General features: G+C 40.2%; 8 non-coding genes across 8 annotated transcripts; all 8 read right to left on the bottom strand.

The window, feature by feature from the left end:
• Nucleotides 1-9416: 9416 nt before the first annotated feature.
• TRNAK-UUU (transfer RNA lysine (anticodon UUU)) lies at nucleotides 9417-9489 on the bottom strand. Its single transcript has one exon. It is a non-coding gene; the product is annotated as a tRNA-Lys (tRNA).
• Nucleotides 9490-10811: 1322 nt separating this feature from the next.
• On the bottom strand, nucleotides 10812-10884 carry TRNAK-UUU (transfer RNA lysine (anticodon UUU)). The gene has a single exon. It is a non-coding gene; the product is annotated as a tRNA-Lys (tRNA).
• A 1333-nt stretch (nucleotides 10885-12217) lies between these two features.
• Nucleotides 12218-12290, bottom strand: TRNAK-UUU (transfer RNA lysine (anticodon UUU)). Its single transcript has one exon. It is a non-coding gene; the product is annotated as a tRNA-Lys (tRNA).
• A 1333-nt stretch (nucleotides 12291-13623) lies between these two features.
• TRNAK-UUU (transfer RNA lysine (anticodon UUU)) lies at nucleotides 13624-13696 on the bottom strand. Its single transcript has one exon. It is a non-coding gene; the product is annotated as a tRNA-Lys (tRNA).
• A 1333-nt stretch (nucleotides 13697-15029) lies between these two features.
• On the bottom strand, nucleotides 15030-15102 carry TRNAK-UUU (transfer RNA lysine (anticodon UUU)). Its single transcript has one exon. It is a non-coding gene; the product is annotated as a tRNA-Lys (tRNA).
• Nucleotides 15103-16435: 1333 nt separating this feature from the next.
• On the bottom strand, nucleotides 16436-16508 carry TRNAK-UUU (transfer RNA lysine (anticodon UUU)). Its single transcript has one exon. It is a non-coding gene; the product is annotated as a tRNA-Lys (tRNA).
• Nucleotides 16509-17841: 1333 nt separating this feature from the next.
• TRNAK-UUU (transfer RNA lysine (anticodon UUU)) lies at nucleotides 17842-17914 on the bottom strand. The gene has a single exon. It is a non-coding gene; the product is annotated as a tRNA-Lys (tRNA).
• Nucleotides 17915-23343: 5429 nt separating this feature from the next.
• Nucleotides 23344-23416, bottom strand: TRNAK-UUU (transfer RNA lysine (anticodon UUU)). Its single transcript has one exon. It is a non-coding gene; the product is annotated as a tRNA-Lys (tRNA).
• Nucleotides 23417-25498: the final 2082 nt, after the last annotated feature.

Here is a 25498-nt window from a genome sequence, read left to right on the forward strand (position 1 = left end):
TTGACCATTTTTCATTTTCTGAAAATAAGTACAAAATTTAGTGCTTGGAAATTCGAAGACATGTTGTCAGTAGTTTATAGAATATAAGAGCAATTTACATTTTACTCAAAAATATACCTATAAAGAGAAAATTAAGACAAACTGAAGATTTTGCAGTGGTCTCTTAATTTTTGCCAGAGCTGTAGTTAGCAAGGCCGAAAAAAGACATTTGTCCGTCCAGTTCAGCCTATATTCCGTCAGAAGAAATCCCCAGATCTACGTCCTTCTAAAGAACCTAATAACTGCAAGATACAATATTGTTACGCTCCAGGAAGACATCCGGGCCTCTCTTGAACCCCTTGACTGAGTTCGCCATCCCCACCTCCTCAGACAAGGAATTCCAGATTCTCCCTGCCCTACCAGTAAAGAATCCTTTTCTATGTTGGTGGAAAAACCTTCTCTCCTCCAGATGCAGAGAATGCCCCCTTGTGACCGTCACCTTCCTTGGTATAAACAGATCCTCGGAGAGATATTTGTATTGTCCCCTTATATACTTATACATGGTTATGAGATCACCCCTCAGTTTCTAGACAAAATAATACTTTTTTGCTAATCTCTCTGGGTATTGTAGTTGTTGCCCTTCTTCGTACTATGATCCACACAGATAATAATTTCTTTAGACCTTTTATCAGCATACAAGTTACAAACACATTGCACCCCCATGATGACCTCACCTATTTTACATAACATTACCATTTATTAAAAGCTTACGCCCGAACCTGGACCCTCAGATTAAAAGTCTGATGCTCTACCGACTGAGCTATCCGGGCTCTCTACATTGATAATCTCGCTGGGTACCGTAATTCTTCCATCCCGTTACTAAATTTTGTTGCCCCTTTTTGGACTTGCTCTAGTTCCACAAAAATCATAATTTCCAGGCTTGAATTGGGCAGGTTAATCTTTGTGAAGGACATGTGAATCAAGCCACATACAAGGTTATCCTGGAAAAATAGTTGATTCCTTCTGCTCAGGCAACGTTCCCCAACTCTGAGGACTGGCTTTTCCAGCAGAACAATGCACCATGCCACACGGCTAGGTAAACCAACGTGTGGATGAAGGAACACTAGCTCAAATCGCTGTCATGGCCAGCCCAATCTCCAAACCTGAACCCCATTGAAAACCTCTTGAATGTGAGGAAGATGGATAGTCACAAGCTATCAAACAAAGAAGAACTGCTTAAATTTTTGTACCAGGAGTGGCATAATGTCACCCAAAAGCAGTGTGAAAGACTGGTGGAAAGCATGCCAAGACACATGAAAGCTGTGATTAAAAATCATGGTTATTCCACAAAATATTGATTTCTGAACTCTTCCTGAGATAAAACATTAGTATTGTTGTTTCTAAATAATTATGAACTTGTTTTCGTAGCATTATTTGAGGTCTGCAAGCACTGCATTTTTTTTGCTATTTTGACCATTTTTCATTTTCTGAAAATAAGTACAAAATTTAGTGCTTGGAAATTCGAAGACATGTTGTCAGTAGTTTATAGAATATAAGAGCAATTTACATTTTACTCAAAAATATACCTATAAAGAGAAAATTAAGACAAACTGAAGATTTTGCAGTGGTCTCTTAATTTTTGCCAGAGCTGTAGTTAGCAAGGCCGAAAAAAGACATTTGTCCGTCCAGTTCAGCCTATATTCCGTCAGAAGAAATCCCCAGATCTACGTCCTTCTAAAGAACCTAATAACTGCAAGATACAATATTGTTACGCTCCAGGAAGACATCCGGGCCTCTCTTGAACCCCTTGACTGAGTTCGCCATCCCCACCTCCTCAGACAAGGAATTCCAGATTCTCCCTGCCCTACCAGTAAAGAATCCTTTTCTATGTTGGTGGAAAAACCTTCTCTCCTCCAGATGCAGAGAATGCCCCCTTGTGACCGTCACCTTCCTTGGTATAAACAGATCCTCGGAGAGATATTTGTATTGTCCCCTTATATACTTATACATGGTTATGAGATCACCCCTCAGTTTCTAGACAAAATAATACTTTTTTGCTAATCTCTCTGGGTATTGTAGTTGTTGCCCTTCTTTGTACTATGATCCACACAGATCATAATTTCTTTAGACCTTTTATCAGCATACAAGTTACACCCACATTGCACCCCCATGATGACCTCACCTATTTTACATAACATTACCATTTATTAAAAATGAACAGGGGCTTGAACCCTGGACCCTCAGATTAAAAGTCTGATGCTCTACCGACTGAGCTATCCGGGCTCTCTACATTGATAATCTCGCTGGGTACCGTAATTCTTCCATCCCGTTACTAAATTTTGTTGCCCCTTTTTGGACTTGCTCTAGTTCCACAAAAATCATAATTTCCAGGCTTGAATTGGGCAGGTTAATCTTTGCGAAGGACATGTGAATCAAGCCACATACAAGGTTATCCTGGAAAAATAGTTGATTCCTTCTGCTCAGGCAACGTTCCCCAACTCTGAGGACTGGCTTTTCCAGCAGAACAATGCACCATGCCACACGGCTAGGTAAACCAACGTGTGGATGAAGGAACACTAGCTCAAATCGCTGTCATGGCCAGCCCAATCTCCAAACCTGAACCCCATTGAAAACCTCTTGAATGTGAGGAAGATGGATAGTCACAAGCTATCAAACAAAGAAGAACTGCTTAAATTTTTGTACCAGGAGTGGCATAATGTCACCCAAAAGCAGTGTGAAAGACTGGTGGAAAGCATGCCAAGACACATGAAAGCTGTGATTAAAAATCATGGTTATTCCACAAAATATTGATTTCTGAACTCTTCCTGAGATAAAACATTAGTATTGTTGTTTCTAAATAATTATGAACTTGTTTTCGTAGCATTATTTGAGGTCTGCAAGCACTGCATTTTTTTTGCTATTTTGACCATTTTTCATTTTCTGAAAATAAGTACAAAATTTAGTGCTTGGAAATTCGAAGACATGTTGTCAGTAGTTTATAGAATATAAGAGCAATTTACATTTTACTCAAAAATATACCTATAAAGAGAAAATTAAGACAAACTGAAGATTTTGCAGTGGTCTCTTAATTTTTGCCAGAGCTGTAGTTAGCTAGGCCGAAAAAAGACATTTGTCCGTCCAGTTCAGCCTATATTCCGTCAGAAGAAATCCCCAGATCTACGTCCTTCTAAAGAACCTAATAACTGCAAGATACAATATTGTTACGCTCCAGGAAGACATCCGGGCCTCTCTTGAACCCCTTGACTGAGTTCGCCATCCCCACCTCCTCAGACAAGGAATTCCAGATTCTCCCTGCCCTACCAGTAAAGAATCCTTTTCTATGTTGGTGGAAAAACCTTCTCTCCTCCAGATGCAGAGAATGCCCCCTTGTGACCGTCACCTTCCTTGGTATAAACAGATCCTCGGAGAGATATTTGTATTGTCCCCTTATATACTTATACATGGTTATGAGATCACCCCTCAGTTTCTAGACAAAATAATACTTTTTTGCTAATCTCTCTGGGTATTGTAGTTGTTGCCCTTCTTCGTACTATGATCCACACAGATCATAATTTGTTTAGACCTTTTATCAGCATACAAGTTACAAACACATTGCACCCCCATGATGACCTCACCTATTTTACATAACATTACCATTTATTAAAAGCTTACGCCCGAACCTGGACCCTCAGATTAAAAGTCTGATGCTCTACCGACTGAGCTATTCGGGCTCTCTACATTGATAATCTCGCTGGGTACCGTAATTCTTCCATCCCGTTACTAAATTTTGTTGCCCCTTTTTGGACTTGCTCTAGTTCCACAAAAATCATAATTTCCAGGCTTGAATTGGGCAGGTTAATCTTTGCGAAGGACATGTGAATCAAGCCACATACAAGGTTATCCTGGAAAAATAGTTGATTCCTTCTGCTCAGGCAACGTTCCCCAACTCTGAGGACTGGCTTTTCCAGCAGAACAATGCACCATGCCACACGGCTAGGTAAACCAACGTGTGGATGAAGGAACACTAGCTCAAATCGCTGTCATGGCCAGCCCAATCTCCAAACCTGAACCCCATTGAAAACCTCTTGAATGTGAGGAAGATGGATAGTCACAAGCTATCAAACAAAGAAGAACTGCTTAAATTTTTGTACCAGGAGTGGCATAATGTCACCCAAAAGCAGTGTGAAAGACTGGTGGAAAGCATGCCAAGACACATGAAAGCTGTGATTAAAAATCATGGTTATTCCACAAAATATTGATTTCTGAACTCTTCCTGAGATAAAACATTAGTATTGTTGTTTCTAAATAATTATGAACTTGTTTTCGTAGCATTATTTGAGGTCTGCAAGCACTGCATTTTTTTTGCTATTTTGACCATTTTTCATTTTCTGAAAATAAGTACAAAATTTAGTGCTTGGAAATTCGAAGACATGTTGTCAGTAGTTTATAGAATATAAGAGCAATTTACATTTTACTCAAAAATATACCTATAAAGAGAAAATTAAGACAAACTGAAGATTTTGCAGTGGTCTCTTAATTTTTGCCAGAGCTGTAGTTAGCAAGGCCGAAAAAAGACATTTGTCCGTCCAGTTCAGCCTATATTCCGTCAGAAGAAATCCCCAGATCTACGTCCTTCTAAAGAACCTAATAACTGCAAGATACAATATTGTTACGCTCCAGGAAGACATCCGGGCCTCTCTTGAACCCCTTGACTGAGTTCGCCATCCCCACCTCCTCAGACAAGGAATTCCAGATTCTCCCTGCCCTACCAGTAAAGAATCCTTTTCTATGTTGGTGGAAAAACCTTCTCTCCTCCAGATGCAGAGAATGCCCCCTTGTGACCGTCACCTTCCTTGGTATAAACAGATCCTCGGAGAGATATTTGTATTGTCCCCTTATATACTTATACATGGTTATGAGATCACCACTCAGTTTCTAGACAAAATAATACTTTTTTGCTAATCTCTCTGGGTATTGTAGTTGTTGCCCTTCTTTGTACTATGATCCACACAGATCATAATTTCTTTAGACCTTTTATCAGCATACAAGTTACACCCACATTGCACCCCCATGATGACCTCACCTATTTTACATAACATTACCATTTATTAAAAGCTTACGCCCGAACCTGGACCCTCAGATTAAAAGTCTGATGCTCTACCGACTGAGCTATCCGGGCTCTCTACATTGATAATCTCGCTGGGTACCGTAATTCTTCCATCCCGTTACTAAATTTTGTTGCCCCTTTTTGGACTTGCTCTAGTTCCACAAAAATCATAATTTCCAGGCTTGAATTGGGCAGGTTAATCTTTGCGAAGGACATGTGAATCAAGCCACATACAAGGTTATCCTGGAAAAATAGTTGATTCCTTCTGCTCAGGCAATGTTCCCCAACTCTGAGGACTGGCTTTTCCAGCAGAACAATGCACCATGCCACACGGCTAGGTAAACCAACGTGTGGATGAAGGAACACTAGCTCAAATCGCTGTCATGGCCAGCCCAATCTCCAAACCTGAACCCCATTGAAAACCTCTTGAATGTGAGGAAGATGGATAGTCACAAGCTATCAAACAAAGAAGAACTGCTTAAATTTTTGTACCAGGAGTGGCATAATGTCACCCAAAAGCAGTGTGAAAGACTGGTGGAAAGCATGCCAAGACACATGAAAGCTGTGATTAAAAATCATGGTTATTCCACAAAATATTGATTTCTGAACTCTTCCTGAGATAAAACATTAGTATTGTTGTTTCTAAATAATTATGAACTTGTTTTCGTAGCATTATTTGAGGTCTGCAAGCACTGCATTTTTTTTGCTATTTTGACCATTTTTCATTTTCTGAAAATAAGTACAAAATTTAGTGCTTGGAAATTCGAAGACATGTTGTCAGTAGTTTATAGAATATAAGAGCAATTTACATTTTACTCAAAAATATACCTATAAAGAGAAAATTAAGACAAACTGAAGATTTTGCAGTGGTCTCTTAATTTTTGCCAGAGCTGTAGTTAGCAAGGCCGAAAAAAGACATTTGTCCGTCCAGTTCAGCCTATATTCCGTCAGAAGAAATCCCCAGATCTACGTCCTTCTAAAGAACCTAATAACTGCAAGATACAATATTGTTACGCTCCAGGAAGACATCCGGGCCTCTCTTGAACCCCTTGACTGAGTTCGCCATCCCACCTCCTCAGACAAGGAATTCCAGATTCTCCCTGCCCTACCAGTAAAGAATCCTTTTCTATGTTGGTGGAAAAACCTTCTCTCCTCCAGATGCAGAGAATGCCCCCTTGTGACCGTCACCTTCCTTGGTATAAACAGATCCTCGGAGAGATATTTGTATTGTCCCCTTATATACTTATACATGGTTATGAGATCACCCCTCAGTTTCTAGACAAAATAATACTTTTTTGCTAATCTCTCTGGGTATTGTAGTTGTTGCCCTTCTTCGTACTATGATCCACACAGATCATAATTTCTTTAGACCTTTTATCAGCATACAAGTTACAAACACATTGCACCCCCATGATGACCTCACCTATTTTACATAACATTACCATTTATTAAAAGCTTACGCCCGAACCCTGGACCCTCAGATTAAAAGTCTGATGCTCTACCGACTGAGCTATTCGGGCTCTCTACATTGATAATCTCGCTGGGTACCGTAATTCTTCCATCCCGTTACTAAATTTTGTTGCCCCTTTTTGGACTTGCTCTAGTTCCACAAAAATCATAATTTCCAGGCTTGAATTGGGCAGGTTAATCTTTGCGAAGGACATGTGAATCAAGCCACATACAAGGTTATCCTGGAAAAATAGTTGATTCCTTCTGCTCAGGAAACGTTCCCCAACTCTGAGGACTGGCTTTTCCAGCAGAACAATGCACCATGCCACACGGCTAGGTAAACCAACGTGTGGATGAAGGAACACTAGCTCAAATCACTGTCATGGCCAGCCCAATCTCCAAACCTGAACCCCATTGAAAACCTCTTGAATGTGAGGAAGATGGATAGTCACAAGCTATCAAACAAAGAAGAACTGCTTAAATTTTTGTACCAGGAGTGGCATAATGTCACCCAAAAGCAGTGTGAAAGACTGGTGGAAAGCATGCCAAGACACATGAAAGCTGTGATTAAAAATCATGGTTATTCCACAAAATATTGATTTCTGAACTCTTCCTGAGATAAAACATTAGTATTGTTGTTTCTAAATAATTATGAACTTGTTTTCGTAGCATTATTTGAGGTCTGCAAGCACTGCATTTTTTTTGCTATTTTGACCATTTTTCATTTTCTGAAAATAAGTACAAAATTTAGTGCTTGGAAATTCGAAGACATGTTGTCAGTAGTTTATAGAATATAAGAGCAATTTACATTTTACTCAAAAATATACCTATAAAGAGAAAATTAAGACAAACTGAAGATTTTGCAGTGGTCTCTTAATTTTTGCCAGAGCTGTAGTTAGCAAGGCCGAAAAAAGACATTTGTCCGTCCAGTTCAGCCTATATTCCGTCAGAAGAAATCCCCAGATCTACGTCCTTCTAAAGAACCTAATAACTGCAAGATACAATATTGTTACGCTCCAGGAAGACATCCGGGCCTCTCTTGAACCCCTTGACTGAGTTCGCCATCCCCACCTCCTCAGACAAGGAATTCCAGATTCTCCCTGCCCTACCAGTAAAGAATCCTTTTCTATGTTGGTGGAAAAACCTTCTCTCCTCCAGATGCAGAGAATGCCCCCTTGTGACCGTCACCTTCCTTGGTATAAACAGATCCTCGGAGAGATATTTGTATTGTCCCCTTATATACTTATACATGGTTATGAGATCACCCCTCAGTTTCTAGACTAAATAATACTTTTTTGCTAATCTCTCTGGGTATTGTAGTTGTTGCCCTTCTTTGTACTATGATCCACACAGATCATAATTTCTTTAGACCTTTTATCAGCATACAAGTTACACCCACATTGCACCCCACATTGCACCCCCATGATGACCTCACCTATTTTACATAACATTACCATTTATTAAAAGCTTACGCCCGAACAGGGACCCTCAGATTAAAAGTCTGATGCTCTACCGACTGAGCTATCCGGGTTCTCTACATTGATAATCTCGCTGGGTACCGTAATTCTTCCATCCCGTTACTAAATTTTGTTGCCCCTTTTTGGACTTGCTCTAGTTCCACAAAAATCATAATTTCCAGGCTTGAATTGGGCAGGTTAATCTTTGCGAAGGACATGTGAATCAAGCCACATACAAGGTTATCCTGGAAAAATAGTTGATTCCTTCTGCTCAGGCAACGTTCCCCAACTCTGAGGACTGGCTTTTCCAGCAGAACAATGCACCATGCCACACGGCTAGGTAAACCAACGTGTGGATGAAGGAACACTAGCTCAAATCGCTGTCATGGCCAGCCCAATCTCCAAACCTGAACCCCATTGAAAACCTCTTGAATGTGAGGAAGATGGATAGTCACAAGCCATCAAACAAAGAAGAACTGCTTAAATTTTTGTACCAGGAGTGGCATAATGTCACCCAAAAGCAGTGTGAAAGACTGGTGGAAAGCATGCCAAGACACATGAAAGCTGTGATTAAAAATCATGGTTATTCCACAAAATATTGATTTCTGAACTCTTCCTGAGATAAAACATTAGTATTGTTGTTTCTAAATAATTATGAACTTGTTTTCGTAGCATTATTTGAGGTCTGCAAGCACTGCATTTTTTTTGCTATTTTGACCATTTTTCATTTTCTGAAAATAAGTACAAAATTTAGTGCTTGGAAATTCGAAGACATGTTGTCAGTAGTTTATAGAATATAAGAGCAATTTACATTTTACTCAAAAATATACCTATAAAGAGAAAATTAAGACAAACTGAAGATTTTGCAGTGGTCTCTTAATTTTTGCCAGAGCTGTAGTTAGCAAGGCCGAAAAAAGACATTTGTCCGTCCAGTTCAGCCTATATTCCGTCAGAAGAAATCCCCAGATCTACGTCCTTCTAAAGAACCTAATAACTGCAAGATACAATATTGTTACGCTCCAGGAAGACATCCGGGCCTCTCTTGAACCCCTTGACTGAGTTCGCCATCCCCACCTCCTCAGACAAGGAATTCCAGATTCTCCCTGCCCTACCAGTAAAGAATCCTTTTCTATGTTGGTGGAAAAACCTTCTCTCCTCCAGATGCAGAGAATGCCCCCTTGTGACCGTCACCTTCCTTGGTATAAACAGATCCTCGGAGAGATATTTGTATTGTCCCCTTATATACTTATACATGGTTATGAGATCATCATATTATCAATCTCATAATCATGATTATGAGATTGTTTCTAGACAAAATAATACTTTTTTGCTAATCTCTCTGGGTATTGTAGTTGCTGCACCCACATTGTACCCCCATGATGACCTCACCGTCACCTATAACATTACCATTTATTAAAACCTTACGCCCGAACAGGGACTTGAACCCTGGACCCTCAGATTAAAAGTCTGATGCTCTACCGACTGAGCTATCCGGGCTCTCTACATTGATAATCTCGCTGGGTACCGTAATTCTTCCATCCCGTTACTAAATTTTGTTGCCCCTTTTTGGACTTGCTCTAGTTCCACAAAAATCATAATTTCCAGGCTTGAATTGGGCAGGTTAATCTTTGCGAAGGACATGTGAATCAAGCCACATACAAGGTTATCCTGGAAAAATAGTTGATTCCTTCTGCTCAGGAAACGTTCCCCAACTCTGAGGACTGGCTTTTCCAGCAGAACAATGCACCATGCCACACGGCTAGGTAAACCAACGTGTGGATGAAGGAACACTAGCTCAAATCGCTGTCATGGCCAGCCCAATCTCCAAACCTGAACCCCATTGAAAACCTCTTGAATGTGAGGAAGATGGATAGTCACAAGCCATCAAACAAAGAAGAACTGCTTAAATTTTTGTACCAGGAGTGGCATAATGTCACCCAAAAGCAGTGTGAAAGACTGGTGGAAAGCATGCCAAGACACATGAAAGCTGTGATTAAAAATCATGGTTATTCCACAAAATATTGATTTCTGAACTCTTCCTGAGATAAAACATTAGTATTGTTGTTTCTAAATAATTATGAACTTGTTTTCGTAGCATTATTTGAGGTCTGCAAGCACTGCATTTTTTTTGCTATTTTGACCATTTTTCATTTTCTGAAAATAAGTACAAAATTTAGTGCTTGGAAATTCGAAGACATGTTGTCAGTAGTTTATAGAATATAAGAGCAATTTACATTTTACTCAAAAATATACCTATAAAGAGAAAATTAAGACAAACTGAAGATTTTGCAGTGGTCTCTTAATTTTTGCCAGAGCTGTAGTTAGCAAGGCCGAAAAAAGACATTTGTCCGTCCAGTTCAGCCTATATTCCGTCAGAAGAAATCCCCAGATCTACGTCCTTCTAAAGAACCTAATAACTGCAAGATACAATATTGTTACGGTCCAGGAAGACATCCGGGCCTCTCTTGAACCCCTTGACTGAGTTCGCCATCCCCACCTCCTCAGACAAGGAATTCCAGATTCTCCCTGCCCTACCAGTAAAGAATCCTTTTCTATGTTGGTGGAAAAACCTTCTCTCCTCCAGATGCAGAGAATGCCCCCTTGTGACCGTCACCTTCCTTGGTATAAACAGATCCTCGGAGAGATATTTGTATTGTCCCCTTATATACTTATACATGGTTATGAGATCACCCCTCAGTTTCTAGACAAAATAATACTTTTTTGCTAATCTCTCTGGGTATTGTAGTTGCTGCACCCACATTGTACCCCCATGATGACCTCACCTATTACCTATAACATTACCATTTATTAAAACCTTACGCCCGAACAGGGACTTGAACCCTGGACCCTCAGATTAAAAGTCTGATGCTCTACCGACTGAGCTATCCGGGCTCTCTACATTGATAATCTCGCTGGGTACCGTAATTCTTCCATCCCGTTACTAAATTTTGTTGCCCCTTTTTGGACTTGCTCTAGTTCCACAAAAATCATAATTTCCAGGCTTGAATTGGGCAGGTTAATCTTTGCGAAGGACATGTGAATCAAGCCACATACAAGGTTATCCTGGAAAAATAGTTGATTCCTTCTGCTCAGGAAACGTTCCCCAACTCTGAGGACTGGCTTTTCCAGCAGAACAATGCACCATGCCACACGGCTAGGTAAACCAACGTGTGGATGAAGGAACACTAGCTCAAATCGCTGTCATGGCCAGCCCAATCTCCAAACCTGAACCCCATTGAAAACCTCTTGAATGTGAGGAAGATGGATAGTCACAAGCCATCAAACAAAGAAGAACTGCTTAAATTTTTGTACCAGGAGTGGCATAATGTCACCCAAAAGCAGTGTGAAAGACTGGTGGAAAGCATGCCAAGACACATGAAAGCTGTGATTAAAAATCATGGTTATTCCACAAAATATTGATTTCTGAACTCTTCCTGAGATAAAACATTAGTATTGTTGTTTCTAAATAATTATGAACTTGTTTTCGTAGCATTATTTGAGGTCTGCAAGCACTGCATTTTTTTTGCTATTTTGACCATTTTTCATTTTCTGAAAATAAGTACAAAATTTAGTGCTTGGAAATTCGAAGACATGTTGTCAGTAGTTTATAGAATATAAGAGCAATTTACATTTTACTCAAAAATATACCTATAAAGAGAAAATTAAGACAAACTGAAGATTTTGCAGTGGTCTCTTAATTTTTGCCAGAGCTGTAGTTAGCAAGGCCGAAAAAAGACATTTGTCCGTCCAGTTCAGCCTATATTCCGTCAGAAGAAATCCCCAGATCTACGTCCTTCTAAAGAACCTAATAACTGCAAGATACAATATTGTTACGGTCCAGGAAGACATCCGGGCCTCTCTTGAACCCCTTGACTGAGTTCGCCATCCCCACCTCCTCAGACAAGGAATTCCAGATTCTCCCTGCCCTACCAGTAAAGAATCCTTTTCTATGTTGGTGGAAAAACCGTCTCTCCTCCAGATGCAGAGAATGCCCCCTTGTGACCGTCACCTTCCTTGGTATAAACAGATCCTCGGAGAAATATTTGTATTGTCCCCTTATATACTTATACATGGTTATGAGATCACCCCTCAGTTTCTAGACAAAATAATACTTTTTTGCTAATCTCTCTGGGTATTGTAGTTGTTGCACCCACATTGCACCCACATTGTACCCCCATGATGACCTCACCTATTACCTATAACATTACCATTTATTAAAACCTTACGCCCGAACAGGGACTTGAACCCTGGACCCTCAGATTAAAAGTCTGATGCTCTACCGACTGAGCTATCCGGGCTCTCTACATTGATAATCTCGCTGGGTACCGTAATTCTTCCATCCCGTTACTAAATTTTGTTGCCCCTTTTTGGACTTGCTCTAGTTCCACAAAAATCATAATTTCCAGGCTTGAATTGGGCAGGTTAATCTTTGCGAAGGACATGTGAATCAAGCCACATACAAGGTTATCCTGGAAAAATAGTTGATTCCTTCTGCTCAGGAAACGTTCCCCAACTCTGAGGACTGGCTTTTCCAGCAGAACAATGCACCATGCCACACGGCTAGGTAAACCAACGTGTGGATGAAGGAACACTAGCTCAAATCGCTGTCATGGCCAGCCCAATCTCCAAACCTGAACCCCATTGAAAACCTCTTGAATGTGAGGAAGATGGATAGTCACAAGCCATCAAACAAAGAAGAACTGCTTAAATTTTTGTACCAGGAGTGGCATAATGTCACCCAAAAGCAGTGTGAAAGACTGGTGGAAAGCATGCCAAGACACATGAAAGCTGTGATTAAAAATCATGGTTATTCCACAAAATATTGATTTCTGAACTCTTCCTGAGATAAAACATTAGTATTGTTGTTTCTAAATAATTATGAACTTGTTTTCGTAGCATTATTTGAGGTCTGCAAGCACTGCATTTTTTTTGCTATTTTGACCATTTTTCATTTTCTGAAAATAAGTACAAAATTTAGTGCTTGGAAATTCGAAGACATGTTGTCAGTAGTTTATAGAATATAAGAGCAATTTACATTTTACTCAAAAATATACCTATAAAGAGAAAATTAAGACAAACTGAAGATTTTGCAGTGGTCTCTTAATTTTTGCCAGAGCTGTAGTTAGCAAGGCCGAAAAAAGACATTTGTCCGTCCAGTTCAGCCTATATTCCGTCAGAAGAAATCCCCAGATCTACGTCCTTCTAAAGAACCTAATAACTGCAAGATACAATATTGTTACGGTCCAGGAAGACATCCGGGCCTCTCTTGAACCCCTTGACTGAGTTCGCCATCCCCACCTCCTCAGACAAGGAATTCCAGATTCTCCCTGCCCTACCAGTAAAGAATCCTTTTCTATGTTGGTGGAAAAACCTTCTCTCCTCCAGATGCAGAGAATGCCCCCTTGTGACCGTCACCTTCCTTGGTATAAACAGATCCTCGGAGAAATATTTGTATTGTCCCCTTATATACTTATACATGGTTATGAGATCACCCCTCAGTTTCTAGACAAAATAATACTTTTTTGCTAATCTCTCTGGGTATTGTAGTTGTTGCACCCACATTGCACCCACATTGTACCCCCATGATGACCTCACCTATTACCTATAACATTACCATTTATTAAAACCTTACGCCCGAACAGGGACTTGAACCCTGGACCCTCAGATTAAAAGTCTGATGCTCTACCGACTGAGCTATCCGGGCTCTCTACATTGATAATCTCGCTGGGTACCGTAATTCTTCCATCCCGTTACTAAATTTTGTTGCCCCTTTTTGGACTTGCTCTAGTTCCACAAAAATCATAATTTCCAGGCTTGAATTGGGCAGGTTAATCTTTGCGAAGGACATGTGAATCAAGCCACATACAAGGTTATCCTGGAAAAATAGTTGATTCCTTCTGCTCAGGAAACGTTCCCCAACTCTGAGGACTGGCTTTTCCAGCAGAACAATGCACCATGCCACACGGCTAGGTAAACCAACGTGTGGATGAAGGAACACTAGCTCAAATCGCTGTCATGGCCAGCCCAATCTCCAAACCTGAACCCCATTGAAAACCTCTTGAATGTGAGGAAGATGGATAGTCACAAGCCATCAAACAAAGAAGAACTGCTTAAATTTTTGTACCAGGAGTGGCATAATGTCACCCAAAAGCAGTGTGAAAGACTGGTGGAAAGCATGCCAAGACACATGAAAGCTGTGATTAAAAATCATGGTTATTCCACAAAATATTGATTTCTGAACTCTTCCTGAGATAAAACATTAGTATTGTTGTTTCTAAATAATTATGAACTTGTTTTCGTAGCATTATTTGAGGTCTGCAAGCACTGCATTTTTTTTGCTATTTTGACCATTTTTCATTTTCTGAAAATAAGTACAAAATTTAGTGCTTGGAAATTCGAAGACATGTTGTCAGTAGTTTATAGAATATAAGAGCAATTTACATTTTACTCAAAAATATACCTATAAAGAGAAAATTAAGACAAACTGAAGATTTTGCAGTGGTCTCTTAATTTTTGCCAGAGCTGTAGTTAGCAAGGCCGAAAAAAGACATTTGTCCGTCCAGTTCAGCCTATATTCCGTCAGAAGAAATCCCCAGATCTACGTCCTTCTAAAGAACCTAATAACTGCAAGATACAATATTGTTACGGTCCAGGAAGACATCCGGGCCTCTCTTGAACCCCTTGACTGAGTTCGCCATCCCCACCTCCTCAGACAAGGAATTCCAGATTCTCCCTGCCCTACCAGTAAAGAATCCTTTTCTATGTTGGTGGAAAAACCTTCTCTCCTCCAGATGCAGAGAATGCCCCCTTGTGACCGTCACCTTCCTTGGTATAAACAGATCCTCGGAGAAATATTTGTATTGTCCCCTTATATACTTATACATGGTTATGAGATCACCCCTCAGTTTCTAGACAAAATAATACTTTTTTGCTAATCTCTCTGGGTATTGTAGTTGTTGCACCCACATTGCACCCACATTGTACCCCCATGATGACCTCACCTATTACCTATAACATTACCATTTATTAAAACCTTACGCCCGAACAGGGACTTGAACCCTGGACCCTCAGATTAAAAGTCTGATGCTCTACCGACTGAGCTATCCGGGCTCTCTACATTGATAATCTCGCTGGGTACCGTAATTCTTCCATCCCGTTACTAAATTTTGTTGCCCCTTTTTGGACTTGCTCTAGTTCCACAAAAATCATAATTTCCAGGCTTGAATTGGGCAGGTTAATCTTTGCGAAGGACATGTGAATCAAGCCACATACAAGGTTATCCTGGAAAAATAGTTGATTCCTTCTGCTCAGGAAACGTTCCCCAACTCTGAGGACTGGCTTTTCCAGCAGAACAATGCACCATGCCACACGGCTAGGTAAACCAACGTGTGGATGAAGGAACACTAGCTCAAATCGCTGTCATGGCCAGCCCAATCTCCAAACCTGAACCCCATTGAAAACCTCTTGAATGTGAGGAAGATGGATAGTCACAAGCCATCAAACAAAGAAGAACTGCTTAAATTTTTGTACCAGGAGTGGCATAATGTCACCCAAAAGCAGTGTGAAAGACTGGTGGAAAGCATGCCAAGACACATGAAAGCTGTGATTAAAAATCATGGTTATTCCACAAAATATTGATTTCTGAACTCTTCCTGAGATAAAACATTAGTATTGTTGTTTCTAAATAATTATGAACTTGTTTTCGTAGCATTATTTGAGGTCTGCAAGCACTGCATTTTTTTTGCTATTTTGACCATTTTTCATTTTCTGAAAATAAGTACAAAATTTAGTGCTTGGAAATTCGAAGACATGTTGTCAGTAGTTTATAGAATATAAGAGCAATTTACATTTTACTCAAAAATATACCTATAAAGAGAAAATTAAGACAAACTGAAGATTTTGCAGTGGTCTCTTAATTTTTGCCAGAGCTGTAGTTAGCAAGGCCGAAAAAAGACATTTGTCCGTCCAGTTCAGCCTATATTCCGTCAGAAGAAATCCCCAGATCTACGTCCTTCTAAAGAACCTAATAACTGCAAGATACAATATTGTTACGGTCCAGGAAGACATCCGGGCCTCTCTTGAACCCCTTGACTGAGTTCGCCATCCCCACCTCCTCAGACAAGGAATTCCAGATTCTCCCTGCCCTACCAGTAAAGAATCCTTTTCTATGTTGGTGGAAAAACCTTCTCTCCTCCAGATGCAGAGAATGCCCCCTTGTGACCGTCACCTTCCTTGGTATAAACAGATCCTCGGAGAAATATTTGTATTGTCCCCTTATATACTTATACATGGTTATGAGATCACCCCTCAGTTTCTAGACAAAATAATACTTTTTTGCTAATCTCTCTGGGTATTGTAGTTGTTGCACCCACATTGCACCCACATTGTACCCCCATGATGACCTCACCTATTACCTATAACATTACCATTTATTAAAACCTTACGCCCGAACAGGGACTTGAACCCTGGACCCTCAGATTAAAAGTCTGATGCTCTACCGACTGAGCTATCCGGGCTCTCTACATTGATAATCTCGCTGGGTACCGTAATTCTTCCATCCCGTTACTAAATTTTGTTGCCCCTTTTTGGACTTGCTCTAGTTCCACAAAAATCATAATTTCCAGGCTTGAATTGGGCAGGTTAATCTTTGCGAAGGACATGTGAATCAAGCCACATACAAGGTTATCCTGGAAAAATAGTTGATTCCTTCTGCTCAGGAAACGTTCCCCAACTCTGAGGACTGGCTTTTCCAGCAGAACAATGCACCATGCCACACGGCTAGGTAAACCAACGTGTGGATGAAGGAACACTAGCTCAAATCGCTGTCATGGCCAGCCCAATCTCCAAACCTGAACCCCATTGAAAACCTCTTGAATGTGAGGAAGATGGATAGTCACAAGCCATCAAACAAAGAAGAACTGCTTAAATTTTTGTACCAGGAGTGGCATAATGTCACCCAAAAGCAGTGTGAAAGACTGGTGGAAAGCATGCCAAGACACATGAAAGCTGTGATTAAAAATCATGGTTATTCCACAAAATATTGATTTCTGAACTCTTCCTGAGATAAAACATTAGTATTGTTGTTTCTAAATAATTATGAACTTGTTTTCGTAGCATTATTTGAGGTCTGCAAGCACTGCATTTTTTTTGCTATTTTGACCATTTTTCATTTTCTGAAAATAAGTACAAAATTTAGTGCTTGGAAATTCGAAGACATGTTGTCAGTAGTTTATAGAATATAAGAGCAATTTACATTTTACTCAAAAATATACCTATAAAGAGAAAATTAAGACAAACTGAAGATTTTGCAGTGGTCTCTTAATTTTTGCCAGAGCTGTAGTTAGCAAGGCCGAAAAAAGACATTTGTCCGTCCAGTTCAGCCTATATTCCGTCAGAAGAAATCCCCAGATCTACGTCCTTCTAAAGAACCTAATAACTGCAAGATACAATATTGTTACGGTCCAGGAAGACATCCGGGCCTCTCTTGAACCCCTTGACTGAGTTCGCCATCCCCACCTCCTCAGACAAGGAATTCCAGATTCTCCCTGCCCTACCAGTAAAGAATCCTTTTCTATGTTGGTGGAAAAACCTTCTCTCCTCCAGATGCAGAGAATGCCCCCTTGTGACCGTCACCTTCCTTGGTATAAACAGATCCTCGGAGAAATATTTGTATTGTCCCCTTATATACTTATACATGGTTATGAGATCACCCCTCAGTTTCTAGACAAAATAATACTTTTTTGCTAATCTCTCTGGGTATTGTAGTTGTTGCACCCACATTGCACCCACATTGTACCCCCATGATGACCTCACCTATTACCTATAACATTACCATTTATTAAAACCTTACGCCCGAACAGGGACTTGAACCCTGGACCCTCAGATTAAAAGTCTGATGCTCTACCGACTGAGCTATCCGGGCTCTCTACATTGATAATCTCGCTGGGTACCGTAATTCTTCCATCCCGTTACTAAATTTTGTTGCCCCTTTTTGGACTTGCTCTAGTTCCACAAAAATCATAATTTCCAGGCTTGAATTGGGCAGGTTAATCTTTGCGAAGGACATGTGAATCAAGCCACATACAAGGTTATCCTGGAAAAATAGTTGATTCCTTCTGCTCAGGAAACGTTCCCCAACTCTGAGGACTGGCTTTTCCAGCAGAACAATGCACCATGCCACACGGCTAGGTAAACCAACGTGTGGATGAAGGAACACTAGCTCAAATCGCTGTCATGGCCAGCCCAATCTCCAAACCTGAACCCCATTGAAAACCTCTTGAATGTGAGGAAGATGGATAGTCACAAGCCATCAAACAAAGAAGAACTGCTTAAATTTTTGTACCAGGAGTGGCATAATGTCACCCAAAAGCAGTGTGAAAGACTGGTGGAAAGCATGCCAAGACACATGAAAGCTGTGATTAAAAATCATGGTTATTCCACAAAATATTGATTTCTGAACTCTTCCTGAGATAAAACATTAGTATTGTTGTTTCTAAATAATTATGAACTTGTTTTCGTAGCATTATTTGAGGTCTGCAAGCACTGCATTTTTTTTGCTATTTTGACCATTTTTCATTTTCTGAAAATAAGTACAAAATTTAGTGCTTGGAAATTCGAAGACATGTTGTCAGTAGTTTATAGAATATAAGAGCAATTTACATTTTACTCAAAAATATACCTATAAAGAGAAAATTAAGACAAACTGAAGATTTTGCAGTGGTCTCTTAATTTTTGCCAGAGCTGTAGTTAGCAAGGCCGAAAAAAGACATTTGTCCGTCCAGTTCAGCCTATATTCCGTCAGAAGAAATCCCCAGATCTACGTCCTTCTAAAGAACCTAATAACTGCAAGATACAATATTGTTACGCTCCAGGAAGACATCCGGGCCTCTCTTGAACCCCTTGACTGAGTTCGCCATCCCCACCTCCTCAGACAAGGAATTCCAGATTCTCCCTGCCCTACCAGTAAAGAATCCTTTTCTATGTTGGTGGAAAAACCTTCTCTCCTCCAGATGCAGAGAATGCCCCCTTGTGACCGTCACCTTCCTTGGTATAAACAGATCCTCGGAGAGATATTTGTATTGTCCCCTTATATACTTATACATGGTTATGAGATCACCCCTCAGTTTCTAGACAAAATAATACTTTTTTGCTAATCTCTCTGGGTATTGTAGTTGCTGCACCCACATTGTACCCCCATGATGACCTCACCTATTACCTATAACATTACCATTTATTAAAACCTTGCGCCCGAACAGGGACTTGAACCCTGTATCCGGGCTCTCTACATTGATAATCTCGCTGGGTACCGTAATTCTTCCATCCCGTTACTAAATTTTGTTGCCCCTTTTTGGACTTGCTCTAGTTCCACAAAAATCATAATTTCCAGGCTTGAATTGGGCAGGTTAATCTTTGCGAAGGACATGTGAATCAAGCCACATACAAGGTTATCCTGGAAAAATAGTTGATTCCTTCTGCTCAGGAAACGTTCCCCAACTCTGAGGACTGGCTTTTCCAGCAGAACAATGCACCATGCCACACGGCTAGGTAAACCAACGTGTGGATGAAGGAACACTAGCTCAAATCGCTGTCATGGCCAGCCCAATCTCCAAACCTGAACCCCATTGAAAACCTCTTGAATGTGAGGAAGATGGATAGTCACAAGCCATCAAACAAAGAAGAACTGCTTAAATTTTTGTACCAGGAGTGGCATAATGTCACCCAAAAGCAGTGTGAAAGACTGGTGGAAAGCATGCCAAGACACATGAAAGCTGTGATTAAAAATCATGGTTATTCCACAAAATATTGATTTCTGAACTCTTCCTGAGATAAAACATTAGTATTGTTGTTTCTAAATAATTATGAACTTGTTTTCGTAGCATTATTTGAGGTCTGCAAGCACTGCATTTTTTTTGCTATTTTGACCATTTTTCATTTTCTGAAAATAAGTACAAAATTTAGTGCTTGGAAATTCGAAGACATGTTGTCAGTAGTTTATAGAATATAAGAGCAATTTACATTTTACTCAAAAATATACCTATAAAGAGAAAATTAAGACAAACTGAAGATTTTGCAGTGGTCTCTTAATTTTTGCCAGAGCTGTAGTTAGCAAGGCCGAAAAAAGACATTTGTCCGTCCAGTTCAGCCTATATTCCGTCAGAAGAAATCCCCAGATCTACGTCCTTCTAAAGAACCTAATAACTGCAAGATACAATATTGTTACGGTCCAGGAAGACATCCGGGCCTCTCTTGAACCCCTTGACTGAGTTCGCCATCCCCACCTCCTCAGACAAGGAATTCCAGATTCTCCCTGCCCTACCAGTAAAGAATCCTTTTCTATGTTGGTGGAAAAACCTTCTCTCCTCCAGATGCAGAGAATGCCCCCTTGTGACCGTCACCTTCCTTGGTATAAACAGATCCTCGGAGAGATATTTGTATTGTCCCCTTATATACTTATACATGGTTATGAGATCACCCCTCAGTTTCTAGACAAAATAATACTTTTTTGCTAATCTCTCTGGGTATTGTAGTTGCTGCACCCACATTGTACCCCCATGATGACCTCACCTATTACCTATAACATTACCATTTATTAAAACCTTACGCCCTCAGATTAAAAGTCTGATGCTCTACCGACTGAGCTATCCGGGCTCTCTACATTGATAATCTCGCTGGGTACCGTAATTCTTCCATCCCGTTACTAAATTTTGTTGCCCCTTTTTGGACTTGCTCTAGTTCCACAAAAATCATAATTTCCAGGCTTGAATTGGGCAGGTTAATCTTTGCGAAGGACATGTGAATCAAGCCACATACAAGGTTATCCTGGAAAAATAGTTGATTCCTTCTGCTCAGGAAACGTTCCCCAACTCTGAGGACTGGCTTTTCCAGCAGAACAATGCACCATGCCACACGGCTAGGTAAACCAACGTGTGGATGAAGGAACACTAGCTCAAATCGCTGTCATGGCCAGCCCAATCTCCAAACCTGAACCCCATTGAAAACCTCTTGAATGTGAGGAAGATGGATAGTCACAAGCCATCAAACAAAGAAGAACTGCTTAAATTTTTGTACCAGGAGTGGCATAATGTCACCCAAAAGCAGTGTGAAAGACTGGTGGAAAGCATGCCAAGACACATGAAAGCTGTGATTAAAAATCATGGTTATTCCACAAAATATTGATTTCTGAACTCTTCCTGAGATAAAACATTAGTATTGTTGTTTCTAAATAATTATGAACTTGTTTTCGTAGCATTATTTGAGGTCTGCAAGCACTGCATTTTTTTTGCTATTTTGACCATTTTTCATTTTCTGAAAATAAGTACAAAATTTAGTGCTTGGAAATTCGAAGACATGTTGTCAGTAGTTTATAGAATATAAGAGCAATTTACATTTTACTCAAAAATATACCTATAAAGAGAAAATTAAGACAAACTGAAGATTTTGCAGTGGTCTCTTAATTTTTGCCAGAGCTGTAGTTAGCAAGGCCGAAAAAAGACATTTGTCCGTCCAGTTCAGCCTATATTCCGTCAGAAGAAATCCCCAGATCTACGTCCTTCTAAAGAACCTAATAACTGCAAGATACAATATTGTTACGGTCCAGGAAGACATCCGGGCCTCTCTTGAACCCCTTGACTGAGTTCGCCATCCCCACCTCCTCAGACAAGGAATTCCAGATTCTCCCTGCCCTACCAGTAAAGAATCCTTTTCTATGTTGGTGGAAAAACCTTCTCTCCTCCAGATGCAGAGAATGCCCCCTTGTGACCGTCACCTTCCTTGGTATAAACAGATCCTCGGAGAGATATTTGTATTGTCCCCTTATATACTTATACATGGTTATGAGATCACCCCTCAGTTTCTAGACAAAATAATACTTTTTTGCTAATCTCTCTGGGTATTGTAGTTGCTGCACCCACATTGTACCCCCATGATGACCTCACCTATTACCTATAACATTACCATTTATTAAAACCTTACGCCCTCAGATTAAAAGTCTGATGCTCTACCGACTGAGCTATCCGGGCTCTCTACATTGATAATCTCGCTGGGTACCGTAATTCTTCCATCCCGTTACTAAATTTTGTTGCCCCTTTTTGGACTTGCTCTAGTTCCACAAAAATCATAATTTCCAGGCTTGAATTGGGCAGGTTAATCTTTGCGAAGGACATGTGAATCAAGCCACATACAAGGTTATCCTGGAAAAATAGTTGATTCCTTCTGCTCAGGAAACGTTCCCCAACTCTGAGGACTGGCTTTTCCAGCAGAACAATGCACCATGCCACACGGCTAGGTAAACCAACGTGTGGATGAAGGAACACTAGCTCAAATCGCTGTCATGGCCAGCCCAATCTCCAAACCTGAACCCCATTGAAAACCTCTTGAATGTGAGGAAGATGGATAGTCACAAGCCATCAAACAAAGAAGAACTGCTTAAATTTTTGTACCAGGAGTGGCATAATGTCACCCAAAAGCAGTGTGAAAGACTGGTGGAAAGCATGCCAAGACACATGAAAGCTGTGATTAAAAATCATGGTTATTCCACAAAATATTGATTTCTGAACTCTTCCTGAGATAAAACATTAGTATTGTTGTTTCTAAATAATTATGAACTTGTTTTCGTAGCATTATTTGAGGTCTGCAAGCACTGCATTTTTTTTGCTATTTTGACCATTTTTCATTTTCTGAAAATAAGTACAAAATTTAGTGCTTGGAAATTCGAAGACATGTTGTCAGTAGTTTATAGAATATAAGAGCAATTTACATTTTACTCAAAAATATACCTATAAAGAGAAAATTAAGACAAACTGAAGATTTTGCAGTGGTCTCTTAATTTTTGCCAGAGCTGTAGTTAGCAAGGCCGAAAAAAGACATTTGTCCGTCCAGTTCAGCCTATATTCCGTCAGAAGAAATCCCCAGATCTACGTCCTTCTAAAGAACCTAATAACTGCAAGATACAATATTGTTACGGTCCAGGAAGACATCCGGGCCTCTCTTGAACCCCTTGACTGAGTTCGCCATCCCCACCTCCTCAGACAAGGAATTCCAGATTCTCCCTGCCCTACCAGTAAAGAATCCTTTTCTATGTTGGTGGAAAAACCTTCTCTCCTCCAGATGCAGAGAATGCCCCCTTGTGACCGTCACCTTCCTTGGTATAAACAGATCCTCGGAGAAATATTTGTATTGTCCCCTTATATACTTATACATGGTTATGAGATCACCCCTCAGTTTCTAGACAAAATAATACTTTTTTGCTAATCTCTCTGGGTATTGTAGTTGTTGCACCCACATTGCACCCACATTGTACCCCCATGATGACCTCACCTATTACCTATAACATTACCATTTATTAAAACCTTACGCCCGAACAGGGACTTGAACCCTGGACCCTCAGATTAAAAGTCTGATGCTCTACCGACTGAGCTATCCGGGCTCTCTACATTGATAATCTCGCTGGGTACCGTAATTCTTCCATCCCGTTACTAAATTTTGTTGCCCCTTTTTGGACTTGCTCTAGTTCCACAAAAATCATAATTTCCAGGCTTGAATTGGGCAGGTTAATCTTTGCGAAGGACATGTGAATCAAGCCACATACAAGGTTATCCTGGAAAAATAGTTGATTCCTTCTGCTCAGGAAACGTTCCCCAACTCTGAGGACTGGCTTTTCCAGCAGAACAATGCACCATGCCACACGGCTAGGTAAACCAACGTGTGGATGAAGGAACACTAGCTCAAATCGCTGTCATGGCCAGCCCAATCTCCAAACCTGAACCCCATTGAAAACCTCTTGAATGTGAGGAAGATGGATAGTCACAAGCCATCAAACAAAGAAGAACTGCTTAAATTTTTGTACCAGGAGTGGCATAATGTCACCCAAAAGCAGTGTGAAAGACTGGTGGAAAGCATGCCAAGACACATGAAAGCTGTGATTAAAAATCATGGTTATTCCACAAAATATTGATTTCTGAACTCTTCCTGAGATAAAACATTAGTATTGTTGTTTCTAAATAATTATGAACTTGTTTTCGTAGCATTATTTGAGGTCTGCAAGCACTGCATTTTTTTTGCTATTTTGACCATTTTTCATTTTCTGAAAATAAGTACAAAATTTAGTGCTTGGAAATTCGAAGACATGTTGTCAGTAGTTTATAGAATATAAGAGCAATTTACATTTTACTCAAAAATATACCTATAAAGAGAAAATTAAGACAAACTGAAGATTTTGCAGTGGTCTCTTAATTTTTGCCAGAGCTGTAGTTAGCAAGGCCGAAAAAAGACATTTGTCCGTCCAGTTCAGCCTATATTCCGTCAGAAGAAATCCCCAGATCTACGTCCTTCTAAAGAACCTAATAACTGCAAGATACAATATTGTTACGGTCCAGGAAGACATCCGGGCCTCTCTTGAACCCCTTGACTGAGTTCGCCATCCCCACCTCCTCAGACAAGGAATTCCAGATTCTCCCTGCCCTACCAGTAAAGAATCCTTTTCTATGTTGGTGGAAAAACCTTCTCTCCTCCAGATGCAGAGAATGCCCCCTTGTGACCGTCACCTTCCTTGGTATAAACAGATCCTCGGAGAGATATTTGTATTGTCCCCTTATATACTTATACATGGTTATGAGATCACCCCTCAGTTTCTAGACAAAATAATACTTTTTTGCTAATCTCTCTGGGTATTGTAGTTGCTGCACCCACATTGTACCCCCATGATGACCTCACCTATTACCTATAACATTACCATTTATTAAAACCTTACGCCCTCAGATTAAAAGTCTGATGCTCTACCGACTGAGCTATCCGGGCTCTCTACATTGATAATCTCGCTGGGTACCGTAATTCTTCCATCCCGTTACTAAATTTTGTTGCCCCTTTTTGGACTTGCTCTAGTTCCACAAAAATCATAATTTCCAGGCTTGAATTGGGCAGGTTAATCTTTGCGAAGGACATGTGAATCAAGCCACATACAAGGTTATCCTGGAAAAATAGTTGATTCCTTCTGCTCAGGAAACGTTCCCCAACTCTGAGGACTGGCTTTTCCAGCAGAACAATGCACCATGCCACACGGCTAGGTAAACCAACGTGTGGATGAAGGAACACTAGCTCAAATCGCTGTCATGGCCAGCCCAATCTCCAAACCTGAACCCCATTGAAAACCTCTTGAATGTGAGGAAGATGGATAGTCACAAGCCATCAAACAAAGAAGAACTGCTTAAATTTTTGTACCAGGAGTGGCATAATGTCACCCAAAAGCAGTGTGAAAGACTGGTGGAAAGCATGCCAAGACACATGAAAGCTGTGATTAAAAATCATGGTTATTCCACAAAATATTGATTTCTGAACTCTTCCTGAGATAAAACATTAGTATTGTTGTTTCTAAATAATTATGAACTTGTTTTCGTAGCATTATTTGAGGTCTGCAAGCACTGCATTTTTTTTGCTATTTTGACCATTTTTCATTTTCTGAAAATAAGTACAAAATTTAGTGCTTGGAAATTCGAAGACATGTTGTCAGTAG

Source organism: Dendrobates tinctorius, unplaced genomic scaffold (genome assembly GCF_039654945.1).
Source record: "Dendrobates tinctorius isolate UK_male_01 unplaced genomic scaffold, ASM3965494v1 ptg000099l, whole genome shotgun sequence".
Classification (NCBI taxonomy): Eukaryota; Metazoa; Chordata; class Amphibia; order Anura; family Dendrobatidae; genus Dendrobates; species Dendrobates tinctorius.